Source organism: Orycteropus afer, unplaced genomic scaffold, assembly GCF_000298275.1.
Source record: "Orycteropus afer afer isolate SDZICR_OR568_19922 unplaced genomic scaffold, OryAfe1.0 scaffold00040, whole genome shotgun sequence".
NCBI lineage: Eukaryota > Metazoa > Chordata > Mammalia > Tubulidentata > Orycteropodidae > Orycteropus > Orycteropus afer.
Genome location: NW_006921627.1, coordinates 6203115 through 6215485, shown reverse-complemented (window position 1 = coordinate 6215485; position 12371 = coordinate 6203115). Strand labels below are relative to the sequence as shown.

The window sequence follows — 12371 nt, the reverse complement described above, 5'->3', positions numbered from 1 at the left end:
GGGCAGTGTTTCGTTCTGCTGTGCATGGGGTCGCTATGAGTCGGAAACGACTCGACGGCACTTAACAACAACAACAACAACATTTTTGTTGTGCTGAGAATATACAAAGAACATACACCAATTCAACAATTTCTCTATGTACATTCAGTGACACTGACCACACACTTTCAGTTGGGCAAGTATGTCCACCTTCCTTTGCCAAGTTGTTCCTTCCCAATTAATAAAAATTCACTGTCCCCTAAGGCTCCTATCTAATCTTTCGAGTTGCTGTTGTCTATTTGATCCCGTATGTTGTTGTTGTTATGTGCCATTGAGTCAGCCCTGACTCATAGCGACCCCTCCTTGGGTTTCTGAGGCAGTATCACTACGGAAGTAGGATTGCCCAACCTTCCTTCCGAGGAATGGCATAGACAGATTTTAAAAGAGCGTTAATGTTCAAGGTAGGCATTCTTCACTAGTTAAGTTAAGCTATTGTTTGGTTTAAGAACATTTCAGAGGATAATTTTGGTTTAAGGTTTAAAAATGATCTCAGGGCAACAGTTTCAGGAGTTCATCCAGCCTCCAATGGTGCCAAAAAGTCTAGAGTCCATGAGATTTTAGAATTCTGTTCTGCATTTTCACCCTTTTGAACAGTAATAGAATCTTTCATCAAAATGTTCAATAATGGTAGCCAGGCACCATCCAGTTCTTCTGGTTTCATGGCAAAGGAGGTAGTTGTTCGTGGAGGAAATTAGCCACATATCTCATTTCCTTCTCCTCTTCCTGACTCTTCTTCTTGCTCTGTTACTTCAGGTTAAGAGACTAAGTAAGGGCCGTGCCCTGGATGGCGACTTGCAAGCTTTTAAGTCCCCCAGCACTATGCAACAAACTAGGAGGTAGAACAGAAGCAGTAAATAAGTTAATAGGCCAATTAACTGTGTTGTCTCATGAAACCAAGACCCTAAATCTCCAAACCAAGGAACCAAATCCCTTGTAGATAAGCTGCCTGAGCAACTACAAGGTTTTTTTTTTTTTTTTTTGCATTGTTGTAATCAAGCACACAACTTTTGCCAATTCAACTTTTTCCAAGTGTACAACCTATTGACAGCAATTACAAGAATCAGCAGTTTGATACTACCTTTAATCAATGCAATTTACCCATCACTGAAACTCAGTACACCATAAGCAATTGTCCCTCTCTTCCCTCTCCCTCCCATCCCTGGTACACAATGCCATCAAGTGGATTACGACTCACAATGACACTACAGGACAGAGGAGAACTGCCCCATAGGGTTTCCAAGTCTAATATTTATGGAAGCAGACGATCACATCTTTCTCCTGTGGAGTGGCTGGTAGGATGGAACCACTGATCTTCTGATTAGTAGCCAACCGTTTAACCACTGCTTCACCACTAATAAATTTTGGTCTCTATACATTTGCCTGTTCTTATCTTTTTCTATAATTGATATCTTATTATTTGTCCTTTTGTGACTGATTTATTTTGCTCAGCATAATGTCTTCAATGGAGCTCTGGTAGCATAGTGCCTAAGGCATCTGACTGCTAACCAGAAGGCTGGCGGTTCAAATCCACTAGCCACTCCTCGGAAAGAAGGCTGGGCAATCTACTTCCATAGTGATACTGTCTTGGAAACCCAAGGAGAGGTCACTATGAGTTGGATCCAACTCCCAGCAGTGAGTTTTAATGTCTTCAATCTCCATCCATATTGTACCCTCTATCAAGGAGCTCTGGTAGCATAGTACCTAAGGCACTTGACTGCTAACCAGAAGGCTGGCGGTTCAAACCCACCAGCCATTCCTCGGAAGAAAGATGGGGCAATCTACTTCCGTAGTGATACTGCCTCGGAAACCCAAGGAGGGGTCGCTATGAGTCAGGTCCGACTCGATGGCACATAACAACAACAACATCAAGACTTAATTGCTCTTACTAAATACTAATACATGGTATGTATGTACCACATTTTGTTTATCCATTTATCCATTGATAGACATTTAAGTTGTTTCTACCTTTTGGCTATTATGAATAGTGCTACAATGAACACCAGTGTATAAAAATTTGTTTGAATCTCTGCTTTCAAGTCTTTTGGACATCTATCTATCTGTCTAGGATTGAAATTGCTGGGTCATGTGGTACTTCTATTTTTAATTGTTTTGAAGAACCACCACACTGTTTCCCACAACAGCTGTACCATTTTGCATTACCACCAGCAATAGATAAGGACTGGTTCCAATTTCCCATCTTTGCCAACACTTGTTATTTGTTATTTTCTCTCTCTTTTTCCCCTAAACTTTAGCCATCCTAAAAAAAAAAAAAAAAAAAATCCATTGCCTTCTAGTCAATTCTGACTCAAAGTGAATGTACAGGACATGGTAAAACGGAATTCCCCATAGGATTTCCAAGACTATAATCTTTACACTCCCCATGGAGTGGCTAGTGGGTTCAAACTGCCGACCTGGGAGTTAGCAACGGAGCTAACTTAACCAGTGTATCAGCAGGGCTCTTTTAGCCATCCTAAACCAAACCAAACCAAACTCACTGCTGTCAAGTCAATTCGAATCACAGTGACCCTTCCCAGGGTTTCCGAGGCAGTATCTCTACCAAAGTAGACTGCCCAATCTTTCTTCGAAGAAGTGGCCAGCCTTCTGGTTAGCAGTCAAATGCCTTAGGCACTATGCCACCAGAGCTCCCTTAGCCATCCTAGTGGGAGTGAAATAGTGTATCACTGTGGTTTTGATTTGCATCTCTCTGATGGCTACCAACATTGTGCTCCCTTGTTTCCCACAATACTCCTTGGCTCTACTCTTAACTAGCTGCTGCTTGCTCTCCTTTCACTGAATTCATTCAACAAATATTAAGTATACCCTACATTCCAGGCAACGCATTAGGCACTGAGACACAGGAATGTCTCAGCCTTCAAGATACTCACTCCTTTATCTTTCCTCTTCCTCCTTCTCCATCCACCCTTATTGTCAGGATGCATACTGATATAGGTCCTTTCTCGGTCAATCCACCTACTCGCATGGTGAATAACTTTGAATCTTTATCTCTACCACTAATCACTTCACCAAGCATCAGTCATATTTCTATCACCAAAAAACACTTTCATGTCAACAAGCCACCAAAATAGAATTCTTAATTTCCCTCCAAAACCTATACTTCTTCCTGTATTTCAAATCTTGGTCAATGACATCCACACTAGAAATTCCCTCAAATTTGGAGAAAGACATCATACACCCATGATTGACAGAATGGATAATCAAAATGCGGTAATTCATACATAGAATGGTACTTAGCAATAAAAAAGAACAAACTATTAACCTACACAATAATATGGTTAAATCTCGAAAATATACTGACTGAAAAAAAGCCTTACACAGAAGCCTATATACTGTATGATTCTACTTATATAAGTTTAACAACCAGCAAAATAATCTATGGTGATAGAAGTCAGGATAGTGGTTACCTCTAAGACAGAGGGTGGGGTGGGGGATATAAAGCAGAAAGAGGAACAATGGGCTTTTTAGGTGATGGGAATGTTCCATATTTATATGCAGTACAATATGATTAATATGGCCTTTCTAGCCATAATCTTTAGGACTTCCATACAATGACTGAGTGGGACAATGCAAATAAGGTGCCCGTGGCCCACCAATGGGTGGGCCTGCTAATGCTGCAAATAAGGTGAATGGAACTCTTGCTGGGATGGGACCATGCAAATAAGATATGTGGAACCCAAATGAGGGGATTGGTCAGTTTTGCCATCCCACTAGGCTTAAAGGAAGCCAATCCCAAAAGCGGAAGGAAGAGACCTCATGGCCATCAAAAAAAAAGGGCCAGCAGTAGAATGCATCCTCTGGACCCAGGGTTCCAGTGCTGAGAACCTCCTAAGACCCAGGGGACAAAAAAAAGCTGTAACATTTGGAGAAGGTACCAGATGACAAGAAACTGTGGCAAGGATGACAGGGGAACAGTGGCAGCAGCAGAAGTGGGAAACAAGACAGTACAGTGGGCTTTCCAGCCAATGGAGTGAGGTGCCTACAATGGTTTTGTCAACCCATAGAGCGAGAGAGGTGAGTGCCTTGGGCTAAGGCTTACTGGCACAGTGGGGTGCCTCTGGACATTTATTGGTGGTGCTAAAAAGCTGTGTTATACTTGCCGGAGCAGAGCAGGAGCTGAGGGGCCGAAGGAGAGGTCTGCCTGCAGTCATTGTCAAGAAGCTGTTCTGAAAGAACTGTATCCTCAGTTCTTTCTGATCCTGAGTTGTCTTACTTCCCTAATAAACCCCATAATTGTGAGTACGATCTGTGAGTTCTATGTGGCCACTGCAACATATTAAGGAACCCAGTACAGAAGTAGAGAGTGCAGCAGGAGGGATAGCTGGTGTCAGACTAGAAAAAAGTTAGAAGAGAGGAGGTATACCTGACTTCTACATTACAAGAATCATCGGCCTTCAGCTTTTGATGGTGATTTTCTCTTCCCCTCCTGAAGATGGACAAGGTCACATGCCAGTGCACCATTCTTATGTTACAGGAATACATTACATCAGTTAAAAAAGTTATTGAGCCATACACTTCAAATGCGTGCATTTTATTGTACATAAATTATATCTCAATAACAAATGAATAAATAAATAACATCGCAATAAGGATCTTTGTACATAAATTTGAATCTACATTTAAAGTTCTGTTCTTGAGACAGATTCTCAGAAGCAGGATTACCGGCCACAGGGTGACCTTAAGTACTTTTTACAAGAAGAAGATTGATCAAGGGGTATGAATACTTGTATGACAACAGTTTAACAATGTTGTCAGTTGCTGTTAAGTCCACTCCAAGTTACAGCAAGCTAATGTCATATAGAACATTGCTCCACCTGCATCATTTTCATTTGAAACACAATTACACTCAAGAAGTGGGGAGGGAAAGCAAAAGGTTCTATTTGCTAGAAACAGTGCTAGATACTTTGCACAAGTAAATCTTATTTACTCTTCATATGAACACTGTAAGGCTGGTATTATTATTTCACTTTAAAGACTTGTGGCTCCAAGAGATTAAGTATCTCACCAAGGTCAAGGTCATATAAATTAGAAAAAGCAAAGTAGAATTTTTATGCAAATCTATCCAACATCAACGCCCATGTTCTTTCCGTTTATGTCATTCAGCTTCTCAAAAAGTAACAGGTACATCCAGTAGCTTTTTAAAGTAGAATGATTTCATAATTTAAATAATTTTTTTTTTTCACAGACCGTCCTGTGTATTTTTTATAAAAGCAAAAAATAAAAACAAAAGAAAAAAGAAAACAGAAATCCCCCTGGTGCACACACACAACAAGCTTGTTCTGCAACACTGAAATCAGGACTGAAACACAACACACACACAGGGGGAGTGGAGCAAAAGGAGCTCTCCAATTTAAATAATTTTTAAAACAATAATGCGTGCTTATTGCAAAAAGGGCACAGAGGTGGCATCTTCTGACCTCCTCTAACTTCACAAGAGGAAGACAGAATTACCATCAGCAGCCCAATGCTTATTACTACAAGGCCAGACATGCCACCACCCTCTAGCCTTTTTACCAACTTTGACACCAACCATCTCTCCCACAGTACTCACTACTTCTCTGCTGGGTTTGATAATCCATTACAATGGCCACACAGAACCCACACACAATATTCATGATTGTGGGGTTTAGTATGGAAGTAACAGGCTACAATTCAGGTTCAGGATATAATTCTTCCAAGACAGCGCCCCCTTTGCTGTGCGCTCAAACACACCTCTCTGGCCCTTGGCCTCTCTCTCAGTGGGCCAGGTAAGCCTGCCGCTCTGTCTCGTGCCTCTTGCTTCCACTGCCACCATCTCTCTGCTGGGGTATCTCTCAGCCAAGGAGGTCTAAGGCAGAGATCTCAGGTTCAAGGATGCACTCCACTTCACCTCCAGCACTTCTCTCTTGATGGCAGTGGATCGATCCCCTTGCTGCCTCCAGGAAGGCTCACTTTAAGCCTGACAGAGTAACAAAACTAACCAATCCCAACCACAGAGTTCTATACAACTTATTTGCATGGTCCCACGCAGTAATCCAGTGGGAGTTACAAAGACTATGGCTAGAAAAGCCATACCAAATAATTCACTATAACACACTTACTAATTCAAGTAATGTTCCATTACAACCATAGTGACCATGTTCCCATTTTTTCCAAAATAAGTTGATACTTTCCATATCTTATACTTACGAGGACAAAACTCAGTAATTTTGAAAAACAATGCACAGGAAAAGCTCAGTATATAAAGTTAGAAGACATAGGTTCAAATACTGGTTCTAGCACTTACTAGCTGTTTTACTATGATCCATGGTTAAAAAGTCAATTCATCCTCCTAACAGCAATATCTACCTCACAGTTGTTTGTAAAGGTAAGATAATTACAATGTAGGTGAAAGTATATGGGAAAATTCTTTGGAAACTGGAAAGCAGTAGGTAAAATGTTAGCTCCTACCTACTGACAGACCCATTTTGCTCTTCATTCCTAAGGTAAGGCATGGCCAGGTCAATGAAATCACTTTTTAATTCAAACAACTACTAAGCATACTATTAAAAAACTTTAGTTAGGAATCTGATGATACAAAGAAGACTAGTGTGTCTGGTAAGACTAGTCTACTGAGTTTATACTAGTTAAAGTCTGATGAGAGTGACAAATTTAGTTGGATAGCTGCAATGCCCTGTGAAAAGTTCATCAAAAAATAAACACCAAACCCACTGCCATCAAGTTGACTGCAATTCATAGTGATTCTATGGGACTGATCAGAAGTGCCCCATAAGGTTTCCAAGGCTGTCAATCTTTATGGAAGCAGACTGCCACATCTTTCTCCCACAGAGTGGCTGCTGGGTTTGAACCACTGACCTTTTGGTCAGCAGTCCAATGCTTTAATCACAGCACCACCAGAGCTCATAGGACACTAACAGAGGTAAAATTTACTCTGTAAAGGTTTTGATGACAAGATATCCTTACCTACCGTGATCTAGATTACTTACAGAACACATTTTTCCAGAAAATCTTTTATATAAGTGATATTTCCAGTCAAAGTAAAAAAACCTATGGTAAAAGTAAGTAATAATTATTTTACAATTTTGTGTTACATTTACCACTGTGACTTGCTCTAGGAATCCAATTTCCATTTGAAAGATTTTTCCATGGAAAAACATTCTGAAAATAACAAATGCTGGCGAGGTTGTGGAGAGATTGGGACTCTCATACACTGCTGGTGGGACTGTAAAATGGTACAACCATTGTGGAAAGGAGTATGGTGATTCCTTCAAAAGTTGGAATTAGAAATACCATTTGACCCAGCCATTCCATTACTAGGTATATACCCTAAAGAAGTGAGAGCCATGACAAGAACAGATATATGCACACCCATGTTCATCGCAGCACTATTTACAATAGCCAAAAGATGCAAACAACCTAGATGTCCATCAACTGAGGAATGGATAACCAAACTATGGTACATGCACACAATGGAATACTATGCAACGCTAAAGATTAATGGAGAATCTGCAAAGCACCACATAACGTGGATGAACTTGGAGGACATTATGCTGAGTGAAATAAGTCAATCACAAAAGGTCAAATATTGTATTAGTCCGTTATTGTAAAAGTTAAGGAAAGGTTTATCTATAGAAGGAAATTTTCTTTGTTGGTTACCAGAGGTGGGAAGAGAAGGGAGGGAACGCTGTTAGATAGATAGAGATAAGTACTGATTTGGGTGAAGAAAAGGCAATATACCAAATGTGACTGACCAATATGGTGGCAATGAGGAAGAGAAAGACATAGAGAGGTACATGGGAGGTACAGACAACAAAGACGAACCCTTTTGCACATACAGTACTGTGTTGTCAGTGAAGGCAAACATGGGTATATGGGTAGATAGATGGGTGGACAGACTGAGCTATTAGGTATGTCTATGAAATGGGAAGTGTATCCAAGAACATGTATAGGGTTGGCAGACAATGGTCCTATAAGTTTATGTGAATGATCAGAATTCCCAGGTGTATAGTAGAGCTGACAAGGGGCAAGGTTGTGGTCACCGCTTGGTCACAGCCAGCTACCCAGAGGGACCGAGTAGTTGAACCTGTGGGCTTGGGACCATAGTCACAGGGGACATCAAGCTCAACTGGCATAACATACTATAGAAAACGTTGTTCCACCTCCTACTTAGGCGAGTAGCGACTGGGATCTTAAAAGCTAGCAAGCTGCCATCTAGATGCAACGATGGGTCTCTCCTTGTCCAGAGCAAAGAAGAAATGAAGAAAACCAAAATGCATGGAAACAATTAGTCCTAGCAGTACACCATCCGATCTGCAGCCTATGTGACTATGACACCAGAAGAACTAGATGGTGCCCGGCTACCACTGTCATCCACTTGGAAGGGGATTTATGTAGGAGATCCTTGATAGAGAGGAAGAATAACGTGGAACAAAACTCAAAATCATTTGGAGAACAAAAAAAAAAGGGAGGGACTAGGTTTGCTGGTCTGATAGAGCCTGGTGGAACCACTGAGACTACGGCCCCTAGCTGCCCTTCAGGTCTGGAATTGAATCCACACCCATGGTTTCCAGCCAAACAAAAGACAGCATATGAGTTGAACATTTACCTCAGGTAGATACAGTCCTTGGAGAGAACAATCATGGAAGAAAGAATGGCTCTGTATGCACAGGGAGACAGCTCAGGGGACAGGAGTGCATGGAGGGATGGACACTGGGAAGTGGTAACTATGGGGAGGAAGTGGGAGGGGAGCTGTTACATGTGGTCAATGTCATGAGACAAAGTGTATGTGAACTGCTGTATGAAAGTAAATTTGCTCTGTAAATCTTCACCCAAATCACACACACACAAAAAAAAAATAATAAAAAACTTTTTTAAAAAAAGTATCAAAGTTAACTAAGACTTGCTTCTTTCAATATTTGAAAGAAAAGAGATGGAGGTTACTTTAAAAAAAGAAAAAAAGGTCTAAATTAAAGTAAACCTTCACCTCCTGTAATTTTAATTAATACGAATATATACTACAAAACTGAAAGCCTGAAACATGAAATAATTTTCTTCTATAGAAGAGGTACATGGTGAGATGAAAGAAAGAACAAGCTTTTGAGCCAGATTACTTGAGATCTAATTTTAACTCAACTACTTGGAAGGCAAGTTTGTGGATAAGATCAGAGATGCTGAAACCAGATTATCTGGATTTCAATCTTGATTGTCACTTACCAGCTATGGGGACACTGAGCAGGTTACTCATCTTTAACAGCTTATTCACCTGTGTTGTTAGGTGCTACCAAGTCAGGTCCTGAACTCATGGTAACCTCATGCACACAGAACAAAACACTGCCAGGTTTTGCGCCATCACCATGATCGGTTGCAGACTGGACCACTGTGATCTATAGGGTTTTCATTGGTTAATTTTTGGAAGTAGACCTCCAGACCTTTCTTCTTAGTCTGTCTTAATCTGGTGGCTCTGCTGAAACCTGTTCATCATCAGAGTAACACACAAGCCTCCTCTGAAACATGGATGGTGGCTATACATGAGGTGCTTTGGGCAGGTCACTCTCATAGAAGGTGAGAATTCTACTACTGAACAAGTGTCCCCCGTCCTCATCTGTAAAAAAGGGTCTAACAATAGTAGCTAACAAAAGCTGTTGATAGGTTTAGTAAATTAACATAGGTAAAGCTCTTAGAACGATGCAGCATGGAATGAACTCTTTAAAAGTGTAAGTTATTACTTTTCTGGTTTTGTAATTTTAAACATCACTGAACATCCCTCAACCCATGTCTGCATATACAAACAAGACTATGAGAATGTCCATCTCATTGTATTAATAGACAATTAAATAAAACCACTCACTGAAGTATAGTGGTTAAAGCATTTCGCTGCTAACCAAAAGGTTCACAGTTCGAGCCCACCAGTCACTCTATGGGAGAAAGATGAGGCAGTCTGCTTCCTTAAAAATGTACAGCCTTGGAAACCCTGTGGGGCAGTTCTACTCTATCTTATAGCATTGCTAGGGAGCTCTGGTAGCATAATGCCTAAGGTATTTGACTGCTAACTAGAGGCTGGTGGTTCAAACCCACCAGCCACTCCTCGGAAGGAAGGTTGGGCAATCTACTTCCGTAGTGATACCACCTCGGAAACCCAAGGAGGGGTTGCTATGAGTCAGATCCGACTCCATGGCAGTGGTGATGCTGCATTAGCAAGATTTTCACATATTCTTATGCAGTGGATACAAAGTGGTAAATATTCCTAGGAAGCCTTATTTCATTGTCATCACTTGTTGGTGATATTTAGCTTCACTGACTATCAGTACAAGGCACTGTGCAGCACTGCCAACCAGGGAATCACCAGAGGAGGTGAAGAATAGCACTGACGTTGTACTTAAGAGTACCTTCTGGGGTTTCCGCTTAGCCCAACATGATCCCCTATCCCTGGCCAGTCTGGACCTCTGGAGCCATGTCTACACAGCTTGTCTACTCTGTACGGTCTCCATGGCCAGGAACTGACAGACTGGTTTGGACACGTGACCCAAGCTGGAGCAATTAGGCTCTCTCTCCTGGGATTTTAAATTGGATCTGAGAGATCTAGTTCAGTACGTGCTATCAGATTGAAGTGAAGTAATGTTAACTCAGAAGCTAAGGCTATCTACTTACTTTGGTCACATGCACAAAAAATGACATCCATAAAAAAAGAAAGTTACAGAGAGAACATTTAAACCAGACAAGCAGAATGTCAGAGTGAGTGATAGATGAGCCCCAGAAAGCAAGCAATGGTTCCTACAGCTTTCCAGTTTCTGGTTTTAGTGCCTAGTAAGGCCTTGCTCTTGGGTTCCATAAACCATCCAGGAATCTTTACAATAAATTCCTTTATTTGGTTAATTTAGCTTGATTTGGCCTCTAGGCTAACATTTATTAAGATCTTATAATGTGCCAGGCATTATTCTGAACACTTAATTCATTTTATCCTCATGAAAACCCTTATCTCTATTTTATAGTTGAGGAAACTGAGGTACAGAAAAATTAGGCTATTTGGTCCACAAATAGTGTCAGGGTCAGGATCCAAATCAAGGCAGTCTGGTTTCCAGAGACTGCTCTCAACCACCATACTAAAACATTTATATATATGTATATGTATGTATGTATGTATATAGGAGCTCTGGTGGCATAGTGCCTAAGGCACTTTACTGCTAACCAGAAGGCTGGCAGTTCAAACCCACCAGTCACTCCTAGGAAGGAAGACTGGGCAATCTACTTCTGTAGTGATACCACCTCGGAAATCCTAGGAGGGGTTGCTATGAGTCAGGTCTGACTCGACAGCACATAACAACAACATAAACGTATATGAATTTGGGGGAGCTCTGGTGGCGTAGTGCCTAAGGCATTTGACTGCTAACCAGAAGGCTGGTGGTTCAAACCCACCAGCCACTCCTCAGAAGGAAGGCTGGGCAATCTACTTCCGTAGTAATACAGCCTTGGAAACCGAAGGAGGGGTCACTATGAGTCAGATCTGACTCCACAGCAGTGGTTCGTTCGTTTGCATATAAATTAGGCGGGGATAATTAGGGAAATTTCAATGTGGATTTTTATTAGATAATATTATTGGATCACAGTTAAACTTTTTTATTTTTTAAGGTTTTATTGTGATTTAGGTGAAAGTTTACATAGCAAAATGCATTTTCCATACAGCACATTTTGTTTCATGACACTGACTGCAATCCCCACATTGTAACAGCTCTCTTCCCACTTCCTCCCCATAGTTACCTCTTCCTTGTTTCCTTTCCTCCCATGTACTCCCGCCCCCTGTGAAATACTGCCCTTCTGTTCTCCCATGATTGATCATTCTAAGGCATGTATCTACCTGGTGTAAATGTTCACCCTATATGACTGTCTATTGTTTGGCTGGAAGCCATGGCAGTGAGTTCAAGTCCAGGCCTGAAGGGTAATTAGGAGCCATAGTCTTGGGGTTTCACCAGGCTCTATCGGACCAGTAAGTCTGGTTGTTTTTTTTTTTAATGATTTTGAGTTTTGTTCCACATTGTTCTCCCACTGTATCCAGAATCTCCTGCACTGAACCCTTGTGAGTGGTTGACAGTGGTAGCCAGGTACCATCTGGTTTTTCTGGTCTCATGGTCATATAGGCTGAGGTTTGCATAGTATACTATAAAATATGCATTAAAGGATACTGTACTTTAAACTTTATTTGCAACCAAGAATCCTACTAAGAAGCTGTTACTGTACAAACTGATAGTATAGCTGCAACTGCCATCCCTAACTTCAGAACAGGATAGGCAAAGAATTGAGATGTAAGGGAGGGAAAAATACCATCACCACCACCACCACCACCA

At 41.2% G+C, this 12371-nt stretch overlaps 1 protein-coding gene across 1 annotated transcript in view; it reads right to left on the bottom strand.

The window, feature by feature from the left end:
- TULP3 (TUB like protein 3) overlaps positions 1-12371 on the bottom strand; it is a 141564-nt gene that overhangs the window by 100447 nt on the left and 28746 nt on the right. The gene's annotated exons all lie outside the window — the stretch shown is intronic.